We start from the raw sequence: 13606 nt of genomic DNA on the forward strand, positions 1-13606 counted from the left end.
AGAAAACTGAGGCTCATGAAGGGAACTGTTTTACCAAGCCTGCCCACACCAAATGATGGAAATAGGGTTTGAGCCTAGTCCTGTCTGGTGCCAGGACTGCTTCCTCTGTCCAGTCACTACTGCCCCAGTTTCTGGCCCACCCTGGCCATGGGCATCACAGCCAGCCAAGAAAGAATGGGGACTAGGAGAGGAGAGGAAAAGGAGGCAGGGGAGGGACACAGGCTTTTCTAGTCAAAGACACTCAAGGCTGGGCATGGTGGCTCATGCCTATAATCCCAGCACTTTGGGAGGCTGAGACGGGTGGATCACTTGAGGTCGGGAGTTCGAGACCAGCCTGGCCAACACGATGAAACCTCATCTCTACTAAAAATATAAAAATTAGCTGGGCATAGTGGCGCACACCTGTAGTCCCAGGTATTCGGGAGGCTGAGGCAAATAATTGCTTGAATCCAGGAGGTGGAGGTTATAGTGAGCCAAGATCATGCCACTGCACTCCAGCCTGAGCAACAGAGCAAGACTCCATCTCATTTTAAAAAATGAATAAATAACAATAAAGACACTCAAGGAGACCCACAGCTGCCTTGGTCCCCAGACTCTTCCCCCTCCTCTCGGGGAGGGTATAACACCCGTAGAGCACTCTACCTGCCAGGCACTGCCCTGGGGAATTGTATCCCTGGTAGGGATACAAAATCTCATCCCTACCTCTCTGCACCCCGTTTCTCTAAAATCCGCATTTCACCCATGGGGAAGCAGAGGCGCACCGGGATGAGGCACTTTTCCCAATATCAGTCAGCTGAAGGGGACTACAGAGCCCTCTCTCCATTCATAGCAGCTCGTCACCCCTGGACGTCTACCTGCCATCCTTCTTGTGTCACCCCTGGACGTCTACCTGCCATCCTTCTTTTGTCACCCCTGGACATCTACCTGCCCTCCTTCTTGTGTCATCCCTGGACGTCTACCTGTCCTCCTTCTTGTGTCATCCCTGGACATCTACCTGCCCTCCTTCTTGCTGCAGATCTCCCTCCTGCCCACCTCTGTCCTCAGCACAGAGACGAACCTGGCCAAGGCTCCCATTTTCCAGATGTCAACACCAGCCTAGTAAACCACAAATGCATCCTATATGCAGGCCTCCCCAGTCACTCTCAATCTATTAATCCAACCCATCCCAGCACCCCAGCCCAATGTGCCACCCAAACCTCCTCATTCCAGGCCCCCTCCACAACCCTTTCTTTCTTTGCCCAGAGGATACCTGGCTGCCCAAGTTTGTGTTCCCACAACTGACCCCAGCATGGGCTTGCCTGAGCCAAGAGGGCCCTCCCAAGGAGTGGCCAGAACAAGGAAAGGGGCAGGAAAGGCCACATCTGGATCACAGTCCTCAAGCCCCCTCCCCCAAACCAGTCATCACTCTCTCAGAGCCCGACAGTAACCTCAGCCAGGGATGACTTCCTCGCCCTCCTGGCCCCATGCATGCCTTTGCCTAGCCGAGACAGCCCCACAGGAGCCCCTCTGAGGAAGGGGTCCTCTCCTCCTCCGACCCCCAGCCCTTCTGCAGCAGGCAGCCCTCTCCCATCCCCCTTTTCCCGGGAGCCTCAGCCTAGGTCTGGCCTTAAGACTTTAACCTTCACCACATGGCTCCCAGGCCTCTCTCCTGGCCCCCCAGGCATCCCCATCCTGGGACCCACCTTCTTGAACCTGGGGCCAAGAAAGAAAGGGGGAAGAGCAGGCCATGGCTCCCTCCTCCGGGACGGGGAGTCTTGGTAGCAGGGGAGAGCTGTGGAGGAAGGGATGGCAGTGGGTGGAAGCTGAAACTGGGTGTAGAAGGAATAAAGGGGATGGAATCTGAGAATTCTCTCCCAGTCCGGCTCTTCCAGACTTAACATTCAGGGCTACTATTCTCTGCTCCCCAGCCCCACCACTGCCTCCTCCTCAAGCTCTTGGGCTCAGCAAGCGAGGGGGGGGCGGTGAAGAATTTTCACCCCATTATGGGATGTGAGTTAGGGGGAAAGGCTCTAAAGAGAAGCAAACTTCTCAATGGCTTCCTTCCACTTACAGCTCTGGGACTCCACTGGGGGGCGGGGAGGTGGGACAGGGGATGTACTGACCGGGGACCCTGGGCCTGGGCCCTGTTGGTGAGGAAAGTCTTCCGGCTGAGGGTTGCTCAAGTCAGTCTGTCCTTCTGTAGGTCAGACTGTAGGTCAGAGGCAGAAAGGCCCCTCCTTCAAGACTGACACCCCCCACCCCAGGCTCTCAGCGAAAGGATAAGGTGGCAGGGGCCGCTGGGGGACGGGAGGCTTAAGGAAGAGTAATGTCGTAGCTAAAGCAGCCAGACCTACCCAGAGCATGCAGGACAGACAGATCCACGTCATCTTTGCTGGGTCCCGTCCCTCGGGCACGCCCAGGGCCTGCGAAGAGCCCCTGAAGCTAGAGTCCCCGCGGCGCTGGTAGAAGGGCTCTCTGAGTCCGCTGCTGCTCCAGCTCCGCCAGCATCTGCCGGGCCTCTCGCCCTGCTGCCTCCAGCTCACCCTCCCTCCTCCTCCTCCTCCTCTCCCCCACTCCACCCACTCGTCCCAGCCTCCTCTCTCCTCCCTCCTCCCAGGCTCCACCGGTGGCCTTGAGGGTCAGGAGCCCTGCTTTGCAGGGGTGTAAAGGGGACAGGGAAAAGAGACAGCTACCAGAGGCAGGGCCCCCGTAAGCCGCGCCCCCACCCCGGGACACAAAACCCCTGTGTGCCACTAAGGCTCCTCCGTCTTCTGATCTGGTGCTGGTGGGCCTAGAGTCCTCCCTCCTCACTGCAGACGCCCACCCCCGGCAAACCAGCCTGGGGGCCTTCACTCCTGGAACCCTCGGGACCACTGATGGATGAACAGGCAGCTCCAGGCCCGCACAGTCGGCACATTCAGGGTGCCTTGGCCCCTCCCCCTCTCCGAGTACCCGTGCCTGCCTTCCTGGCCTCCTTGGAACACACATGCATTTGCACACACAGACTGGGACAGACTCTGGTGCCCACGCGCCAAGCTCGGCGCCCAGAACAGGCCTTAACACAGAAGAAATCAGGCCCGAGACTGGGGAAGAATGGCCCTGCCCCCAGGCTGTGGGTTTCATTCCAATTTTTTTCCTATTTCTTTTTTTTTCCCCTTCTTTCTTTCTTTCCTCCAAACATCTGTCCCAGCCCTTCCTGTCCTTCTGAAAGGGAACCCCGCTCCAGCCTCCCGCGAGAGTGTGTTTTTCTTGACTGTACCCAGGGCCAACATTTGGTTTGCATTTCCCCACTTCCTTCCCCTCCTCCCCTCTCCCGCTCCTTGGGCCCAGTTCTCCCCTCCCACCATTCCACAGGCCTATTTCTTCCCCACAGTGTCCCCTGCCCACCAGCCCTCCCCTCCTCTCGCCCTCACCTCTGCCCAGGGACAATTGTTGGGGGTCTAGAGGGTGGAAAGGAGGCTGGGTCAGAACCCAAAAGTATTCCCAGGAAGCACTAAGGGGGAATCCAGTGAAGTCTGCCCCAGGCCCTCATTGTCTGGAACCACCATGTTCCCCTCCAAAAACACCCTTCCTCTTTGAGCTCTGGCCTTGGCTAGACCAACTGTGGGTGGGTGGGGGCCAATGAATCACCCGTTCTGCTCTTTGGAGCTGTCCAGGAGAAGGAGGGAGGGCTCAGTCCCACACCCTCCTGTGGACACACACACATACAAGGACGTAGTCCAACTCACGTCAACACACAAGAGCCCGCCCAGGGTAGGCACTAGGAGACCTCGTTCCTAGACTGAGTCACTTAGCAAGAAAAGTCCTCTTGCCTGGCCTCCTATGCACACTGTGCTATACATGCACCGGGGCCACATGCACAATGGGTTACAGATCCCCTGCCTCCCTCCCCCACTCACCCAAGGCCACGCCATGCCGCTCTCCGTCAGCACCACATACCATGCAACTACTAGCCTCCTCCTTCACGGGACCTGCCCAGCCACTTGTGCAGACTCCCAGCCCAGGGACCACCCAAGACATCTACCTGGGAAACCCCAGAATGAAGGGGAAACACTGACTCTTCATCTGAAAAAAGACTGCTGTATTCAGATACACAGGTTGTCCACAGCACCAGGAACTAACCATCTATTATTTGGTGGTTCTGAGAAGTCAGGAGAGGACACTGAAGTGAAGTGTCAATTTCCCATCCTTCCTAAAGCAGGTACCTGAGTGAAGAGTCTTTGTTCTGTTAAAGGAGTCAGGGTCCTCTCTGCATACTTCTCCAAGTCCTTCAGAGCTCTAGGGCTGGGAAAGATCCTGCCTCTAGCATCTTTTCCCTGCCAGGATCACAATGCTCCTCTGGACTCCCTACGCCAAGCCTACTGGGGCTTCACTGACATTTTATGTCACTGAAATGAACCAACACTGAAATGAACCACTGTTCCACAGTGGGTTGGGCCTGCAGTCATGGCTGGGGATGTCCACAGACAAACCTCCGCAAACCCCCCCATCTCCCCTGGCTAGAGCACCAGGCAAGCAAAGGGGAGTGGTCTTCGGGAGGCCCTTCACTGCTGGCGTCACTGAAGACGCCTACAGGCGGCTTTCTCTGGAGTTCTGAGAAATCACCTTGGAGCTTCCCAGAAATGCTGGAAAACCAGACCAAAGACCAAGTCACAGCGACACCAACTTGTCTGGCCTCCCACGCAGCCCGAGGAGGCCCTGCTGCCTCCCCAGTCTCCTCAGCTAGGACCGAGAATGGAAGTGGGGGACCCTAGTGCTGGGGGTTCCCTTGGAGAAACCCTCCCTCCAGAATATCCCCATCCCCCTTCTCCAAGCCTATGGGGTCTCTCCTGTATATTAATCACTCATCATCAGGAAGTCCTTCCTGCTAATTAACCACCATTCTCCCTGTTGAATGTTGACTCTGCCAACTGAGGTGTCTCCAACTGTGTGCAATGACCCTGTTCCAGGCTTGTCAGCCTTTGTTCCTCCTTCACAGCCTGGTGTCTACACCCCCACTCACACATGGGCAAGGACATGTCCTGTGTTTTGTATCCCCAGAGCCTGGCATACAGTAGGCACCAGACATGGTTGAAGAATGACTCAATCACCCAATCAATTAGTCAATGGGTCCTCACATATTTTGCTCCTGTAAGTATTCACTGCTTCCTTCCCAAACCTTCCTTCTCTTCCCCTCAAAAGGGCCTCAGGCAGCCCTGCCTGTACACCTTTGCCCACACTTTCAGTGCCACCCTATCTGCAGCCACCTCTGCCTGCTGCCAGTGCCCCACTGCCAAGCTCTAGCCAGTTGCAGACTCTCCACAGGCCCGGATGGTTTCGTTCATCTTGGGATGCCCACCCTGTGCCCAGACCCCTGTCTCACACAGCAGACATGCAGTACACACTGGAGGACTGGCCGGGGGCTCTACACTGGCATCCAGAAGCCTCTGAACCCAGCCCCAACCCTGTGTCATCCCCACCATTCCTGCCTTCCCGCTGCATGCAGAGACCTCCCTCCGCTCCTCCCTCCAGCCCCCTGCTCAGCGGCCAGCTGAAGAAACAGAGTCAGGTCTGTGGGCTCTGGTGCTGGCCCTGGGCCTGGAGGAGGGTGGAGCCAAGGCAGAAGAAAGGGTGAGTGTCGGCAGGAATGAGCTAATGGTCTTAGAGCCTGAGCCTGGCAGGCCCCTTGGGCCTCAGTTTCCTTTACCTGCAGAATAACCAGGCTGATGGCCTCCAAGTTCCCTTCCAGTTCCTCCTTCTGTGATGCCACGAGTTTCCCAGGCCAAAGCCACATCCCCATCCAATTCAATCTTCCTTTCCTTTGACTCTTGTCCATCAAAACATTCTTATGTCCACCCCACTCCTACCAGGGCATTAAGCCTTTCCTTTGTCACCACTGGTCACAGCATCTGAAGGTCACAGAGCATTTTAGAGCTGTAAAGACCTTCAAACTCAGCTGCCCAGGGGTCACAGTAACAGCCATTGGGGATCACCTAGAAGTTCAATGAGGGGAGCGGGCAAGGGGTCACAAGGACCTGCTGAGGGCAAGCCCCAGCTGAGGGGGACACCCACTCCTTGGTTCCCCACTACAGCATGCAGCAACACAAGCCCACATCTCTACATCTTTTGATCTGCCATAGAACCCCTATCTCCATATTTTATGTAAAATACTTTTACAAAATTGAAAAAATACAAATTTGAAAGTGTTGGCTTAAAAAAAACCACTCTGAAGGTCCAAACCAATGAGTTTGCCAGGAAGGTTAGTCTCAGGGCACCTCTAGCCTCATCCAGCCCCCTTGCTTAACAGACAGTCACACTGCGTCAACAGAGGTGGCGTGACTCATCAGAGATCACACAGAGCCCATGAAGAGCAGAGATTCAGTCTCTCAGCTCCCAGACCCCAGATTTTGTCCCTAAACCCTGCAGCCTGCCGCCTCTCACACTGGGGCCACTCACACTGCAGCCTTCCTCCCAGACCATCCTGAGGGGCTCACGTCCAACAGGTAGGAGCAGAGCTGGCAATGGGGTTCTCCACCAGTGTCCAGGTATAGATTCCAACAGCACGAGACCCAGGAATCTGCACCAAAGCACTCAGCTCCTGGACCTCCACCCTCTCACCCCCTCAGAATCTGATACTCTTCCCCCTTCCCCAGACAAGATTAATACCAATTAACTAGGCACTTGGCTTGCTGCATCGTCTTGAAGGCTCCTACTAACCCTCATTTTATAAATGCAGAAACTGAGGCATATAGAGGTTCAGCAACTGGCTGAATCACACAGCTAGTATGATGTGTGAAAATCAGATGCTCAGGGCATCTGATTCCACATCTCCCATGGATGGAGAATTTTCTTACAGCTATATGGTCACCCCAGGACTAGGGGCTCTGCTTCCATGTTGTGGTGACATATTGACTGTTCTCTCCAGTCACCTAAGGGCTGACACTGAGGCTCCAGGGAGGGGTTCAGCCAGGTCTTGCTTGGCAGGAGAGAGTGGGGAGCCAAGGATAGTGCTACTATGTGGGTCAGGATGAGACCAACTGGCTCCCTGGTGGCTTCAGAAGAGTCAACAAGGAGAGATCTGGATGGAGGCAGGGTCTGTCCCCTGATGGCCCTAGGGCCTCCCTTAGGTAAACCATGCTGCCTCACCCTCATACACCTCAGCCTCTGAGTCCTGGGTGCCCAGAGCTTTAGCAGAGGGTGTGTGAGTGGGGGCTCAAGTCCTATCCATGCACCACCCACCAAACCCTGGCATGAGATTCATCAGCCCAGAGCATGAGGCACTACATTCTAATGCCCACCAAGGCACCACATGGGCCAGGGGAGGCCCTGCCCCCAGCCTCCACATCCAGCACTCCTCTAGTACCAGATTGAGGTCACTCTCTTGCACTGCAGAAATGTGGGCGCTCTCTGAGAGAGAAGGCAGAGCTCCAACCAGGCCCTGCGTGAGCCTCAGTATCCCCAGCTGACATGAGAAGGAGCCTCACTCACACCCCTTCCCCTACCACCCCTTCCCCATCACCCTGGGTGGGGACCGTGTCTGGGCCCAATCCCAACAGTGCTTAATAAGATCCTTCCCAGAGCTCTACTCCGCAATCTTGATCTCTTCCTCAGCTCTAATTTCCTGCCTGACTCAGGCCCCTCAAAGGCTGGAGGGAGGCAGCTGCAGCTGTTCATCCACCCTCCCACCCCCAGCCGCCAGCTCAAATCCTGGCCCAGAAGGAAAAGGAGAATGGAGTGAAGTGGTTCCATCATCCTCTACCTCTGCAAATGGGGAGGGGGTGTTGCTAAGCAGTCTGGGGTCCAACTGACCTGATCCTGGCCGGCCATTTCTCACTTCAGGCTCCTTTTCTCAAATCTAGAAATCCAGACTTCATGGCATCTGAACTCAGAACCCAGTGGGATGTGGACAGGGCTCCAGCCCTGTGATCTGCAGCTGCAGGGCCTGCCTCTCAGCCAATCCCTGAGGACAATGCATTTTGCTGGAAGATTTCAAAGCATACCTTGGGTAACTGGAACGGAAGCCTGCTGGCACCTTTCCCCACTGCGGAACAGCAGAAAGGGAAACTGAGGCTCAGAGGTAGCACCTGGGAGGAGTTAAAAGTCCAAGCTCCTAATGAAGCAGAAGGATCCTGTGGATGGCAAGCATGGATACTGGGAGAAATCTCTCCATCCCTACATACTCTGCCCTGCCTAATGGTCTGCAAGATCTCTGCTGGAAGCAGACAATAACAATGATAATATCCCTGTTTTTTATCAAACACCTGTTATGGAGTAGGCACAGTTAAACACTTTAAGTGCATTACCTTATTTAATCCTCACAACACTCCAACGATGTAGATATTTTCATTATCCCCATTTCACAGATGAGAAAACCAAGATACAGGCAGATCCTGTAACTAGCCCAAGGTCTACAGCTGGTAAAGCCAGAATTCAAACCCAGGTGGCTGGCTCCATAGCTGGGAGTCTTAACCAGAACGGTGGACTTCCCCCTCCCCTGTGACAGGGGACCGTCCCTGTCCCAAGAGAGTGGGTCAGAAAGCCAGGACTTCCAGTCCCTGGAATCCTTCCCTTCATTAGAGGGTCCTGGGGTTCTGGGGGCTCTAGGTTATGATCTTGGGGTTCTCCTGGTCCTCCAGGGAGAATTTAAAGTTATGCACAGTTTTTCCAATTCCCTACTTTGTAGCTATGCCCCCACCTCCACCTCCACCCTCACATCTATACTCCCCCCACCCACACACATACACAGGTTACACACCTGCTGAAGGCAACGTCAAGCATCTTCACTGACAATCCCAGGGAGACCGATGTTCAACCAGGACACGCCCACCCACAGCACTGCACGTTCCCCAGACCCCTGCTCCTGCCCCCAACCCAGCTGCTGCTCCCTCCCTGACGCCCCAGCCCCCATCCTCTCCCTGTCCAGTTCCCTGGTCCCTTCATCCTCCTGGATAAGTGGGAAATCCCTCCTGCTGTTCCCCAGCCGCCTTCCTTACCTCGCTGCCTTAACTCGGCGGCTTCTAGGGATTGGGGAGCAGGTGGCATTTCCAGGAACCCACCTTCTCTTCCCACGGAAATTTGAGAGGGATGCTTAAAACCCCAGGAACTTTACTCCGTATCCCCAAATCCGCCGCCCTCCCACAGACTCTGGTGCTATCCTTCAGACTTCTGATCCAAGCCCAAGACACTCAGGGGTGTGCGCTGGGGGAGGGGCAGCAACTCCCCTTCCCGGATCCCAGCAGTCTGGGTGGCGACTCCCACGGAATCCCAAATTCTGCTGGGAACCAGGCTGACGACGGCCAAGACGGAGGGTCCCTAAGAGTGGAGGGTAGTAAGTCAGATCGAATGCCCAGGAGACTGCGGGAGGGAAGCATCTGGGAGGGAGGGGGCGGGGAGTCGGAAGGGGCCAGGTGTTGCCGAGACCTTTTACCTGGCTGCGGAGGCAGAAGCTCAGGGGCAAGAGGCACGAGAAGAGGTACTTGCCCCATCGGATCACGCAGGAGAAGCACCAACTCAGCCGAGTCATGCTGACCCCTGGAGTGGGCGCCTGGGGCGCGAGGGTCGGGAGAGGTGGACCCGCCGCTCCTGGCGCAGAGTTCCGGGGTTGGGGCGGGGTAGGAAGGCGGGCGCCCTGCCTTACCCTGTCCCCGGTCTCCCGGAGTCTCAGCCCCGGAGGAGCAGCCCGTGTCCTGGCGCCTCTAGCGGGAGGAGCGGGGTGGGAGGCCCGCGGCGCGGCCCTGACGGGGCTCCATCTCTGGGGAACCCCCACGGAGTGCGGGCGGCAGGGCGCTTGCACCCTCTGAGACTCTTCCTCCGCGTCTTTCTCCTCCCCTGGCGGCGTGACAGCCTCCGCCTCCTGCTTCCCGGGCGCGCCGCGGGGAGGGTGCCGGCACCCCGGCAACTTCTGAGGTTCGGGGAGCCGCGCGGGGGAGGCTGGAGGGGACCCGGCAGAGGCGGCGCCCGGCGCCGGGCGTCCACCTGCGAGGAAGGAGCAGCAGCCGTGGGAGCCTGGGCGGCGGCGGCAGCATTGTGCTCCTGGCTGCAGTGAGGGTGTGAGCCTGCATGTGTGAGTGAGTGTGGATTCCCTCCAGAGCCCACTCCAATTCCCATATTGCTCCCCAGGGCATAATGTAATTAACTTAAACGGAGGCCTGCGGCTTCCATGACCCAAGTAGACACATCCCTGTGCCAGGCGTGCACGTGGGGACTCTGTGCACAGTCTGGACCAGCTGTCCAGTCCCACCTCCAACCTCTGACCCTGGCCACACGCCCCGACTCCTCAGCCAGGATATCTCTCTAGCCAACTCAGTGTGAGGGCGCTCAGACGTTCAGCACATCCAAAGAGCCCCCACAGGTTGGAAGGGACCCTGCCTGGGAGAGAGGAGAGCTGGACCAGCACTCTAAGGCTGGAGCTGCACCCGCCTGCTCTGGGTTCAGGGCCTCCATTTCCCATCTTCTCCCTTCTGCCTGCCCTCTGCTACCTCTGCTGTGCTCAGCTGAACAGAGGATGGGGGCCTCTCGGGAATATTGTGTGAGGTCATCCTATTAGGACCCTAGAACTAGGGAGAGGGAAGGAAAAAGAGGGGAGGCAGAGGTCCTGGACTCTGGAGAGAGATGGGGAGAGAGACAGAGACAGGGAGACAAAGGCAGGGAGAGGCAGGCAGAGACCCACAGACAGACTGCGGACAGCTGGAGGGGCACCCACGAGCGTTGCTCAGGGTTCTGTGACTGCAGAGAAAGTGGGAGGGCAGGCAGCCGGCCAAGCCGGGAGAGAATGGGGTGGAGGAGCTGCCAGGGGGCCTCTTCCACAGCAAGCACCACTGGAGCCCAGCCAGACCCCTCCCCCATCCTCCTGGGGCTGGGCTGCCCTAGCACCATCTCAGGGCCGTTTTTCCAGATGATGCTGCCTCCCTGTCCCCTTCCTCTCCTGCACCAGCCAGGGTCTGTGTGAGCAGAGGACCTGAAAGTTTCTCAGCTAGCTCACCCTTGCCCCCAAGCTCTCCTCCACCTGCCCCCCAGGACAGACTCCTCAGGCCCTGCCCGTCCCCATTGCAGCTTCCCACCTCAAGACAAGGCAGGGGGGTCTAGCATTTGGGGGAGACTAGCAGGACCCCAGGGAGGGAGAAGGAAGAGGTTCCTGCTGGTGAGTAGATAGAGAGGGCCCTCAGCCCCTAACAAGCCCTCCAGCAAGGGAGATCACCAAACGATCACCACACATGCTCTGGATAAAAGCTGTAGGGGGCATCAGGGAGGTAGGAGGAGAGCTAGTATGATCCCCGCATTAAAGTGAGCCCATCTCCAACAGGCTGGGCCTTTGTTCACGCCCACAATCTCCAGGGAAGCCCCAGCACTGCTGAGTCCTGTTCCAAGTCTGACAGGGGGCCTTCCTCCTCTTCCAGGGGTCTTCAATCTCCATAGCTTCCCTACCCCATCTCAGAGGAAATAGATAAGGGGAAATAGATAAGACATGAGACAGAAGGAAATGGGGTTTAATCCATCACAAGTAAAATGAAGTTTCATCCAAAGGAATCACTTGTGGAATTTCTAAAATAGGAAGAAGTTATTCAGACAAGATTGGCTAAAGTGCGACCCTGCCTAGATTAAGAGAGGAGGACAAGATGACTTTTTCTTAAGAAAATTATTAAAACCTTCTCAGCACTTGGGCATGAGAGACACTCAACAAACAGAAGGAAAGAAGAGTGAGCCAGTAGAAAGGGAAGGAAGTGATGACGGCATCCAAGGCTTCCCCGCCTGAAGCCAATGATGAACTGAGCTCAGCAGGGCACAGTCCATTTCCAGCCACTGCCCAGCAGGAGGTACCTCAACTCAAGGACCCTCCAAAGAGAAAGGAGAGAGTCCAAGGCTTACAGGGACCTGAAGCCAGGCCTGCCACTGCCTGGAGGGTATCCCAGCTTCCCACTTCCAACCTCTGCCCACCCCCTCATACCCCATATAGCTTCATGCCAGGTGCCTCAATACATACTGCCACAAGTACTCTGTTCTGTTTTTGTCACCAAGGGAAGTCAGAATCCCAAGGATAACAGCTGCAGGATCCCCAGACCCCCCTGAAGCCACTCCAGAACCTCCTGGAAGATTCTAGCCAGGATCCCCTTTGCTTCTTCTTTCACCAAAATTCACATATGGGAATGGGAGAGTTGGGTGGGGGGTTCTAATCCCAAATGGTCTTCTGTCAATCTTGATCCCTTTTCTCCCTCAAAACACTCAAAGCATCAGAAACTGCATCAGGCCATGCACGGTGGCTCACACCTATAATCCTGGCACTTTGGGAGGCTGAGACAGGCAGATCACTTGAGGTCAGGAGTTTGAAACCAGCCTGGACGACATGGTGAAACCCCATGTCGTAAAAATAAAAATAAAAAAAATTAGCCGTGCGTGGTAGCGGGCACCTGTAATCCCAGCTACTTGGGAGACCGAGGCAGGTGAATCGCTTGAACCCAGGAGGCGGAGGTTGCAGTGAGCTGAGATTGCACCACTGCCCTCCAGCCTGGGTGGCAGAGTGAGACTCCATCAAGGAGGAAAGAAAGAAAGAAAAGAAAGAAAGAAGGAAAGAAAGGAAGCAAAGGACGGAAAGGAAGGAAAGAGAGAGAAAGAGAGAAAGAGAAAGGGAGGAAGGGAGGAAGGGAAGGAAGGAAGGGAGAAAGGGAAGGAGGAAAGGAAGGAGAGGAAGGGAAGGAAGGGAAGAAGGAAGGGAAGGAAGGGAAAGAAAAAGAAAGAAACGGCATCCAGCACCTGGTAGGTGCTCAGTCCATCTTCCCTCCAGGCCCCTGAGCATCAGGGATGGAGATGCAAAGCTCCCCACAGTGGACCAGACACAGATGCTTAGATGCAGGGAACCATGTATTAGAGGCCAAAGCATCCCCCATGGGTAGGGATCGGGGAAGCCTGGGCAGGTTCTGGACTGCCCTGAGGGCCTCATGCCAGATCACATGAAGAGATCTCTCTGCAGCCCCCATGTGGAGGTCCAACAGTGGCCCCCAGCTCCTCGCCTCTCCCTCCCCAGTGCCACTTTTGAAGAGCTGATCACCATCCTCCTGGGTTAACCTATCCCCTGGGGACTCCTTGTCCCCCTGCTCATGTGACATGGCCCCTTCCAGGCTCCCACAAACCCTGGACCTGTCTCCAAGCCTTAGCACCCCTGCTCGTCCTCCCTCCCATGCCTCTCCTCAGCCACAGAGTCCAGACTGGCAAGGGGGGCTATATTGGGGGTCTGGCCAGAAGTTGGAGGAGGAGGAATGACTTCTCCACACGCCACCATGTCCATGAAACCAGATATCTGGATTCTGAGTGCAGGCCAGGGAGGAGGCTCCACAGTCTACGGCCAAGTGGGATGGAGCCCATGTTTGCAGACAGAGTCTGCTCTGGGCCCTTCTCCCCTAGTTTGCACTGGGTCAGGGCTAGGAGGGCCCCTTTTACCCCTAGAGAAGCAATAAGAGAATGAGAAATTTCCCAGAGGCAGCCAGCACAGGTGTTGGGGAAACAAGAGAGCAGGTCATGGGAGGAGGGCCCACCTGGCTCAGAGTAGGCACAGAGTCTCCTCTGTCACAGGCCCTCAGGCCCACAGTTTCCCTGGCTGGTTTTCTCTGCAGGGGCACAAAGGCAGCTCCTGTTAGAGAAAATCACTTGGGCATCT

The sequence above is a fragment of the Rhinopithecus bieti genome, unplaced genomic scaffold (genome assembly GCF_001698545.2).
Source record: "Rhinopithecus bieti isolate Rb0 unplaced genomic scaffold, ASM169854v2 scaffold_21117, whole genome shotgun sequence".
Taxonomy (NCBI): domain Eukaryota; kingdom Metazoa; phylum Chordata; class Mammalia; order Primates; family Cercopithecidae; genus Rhinopithecus; species Rhinopithecus bieti.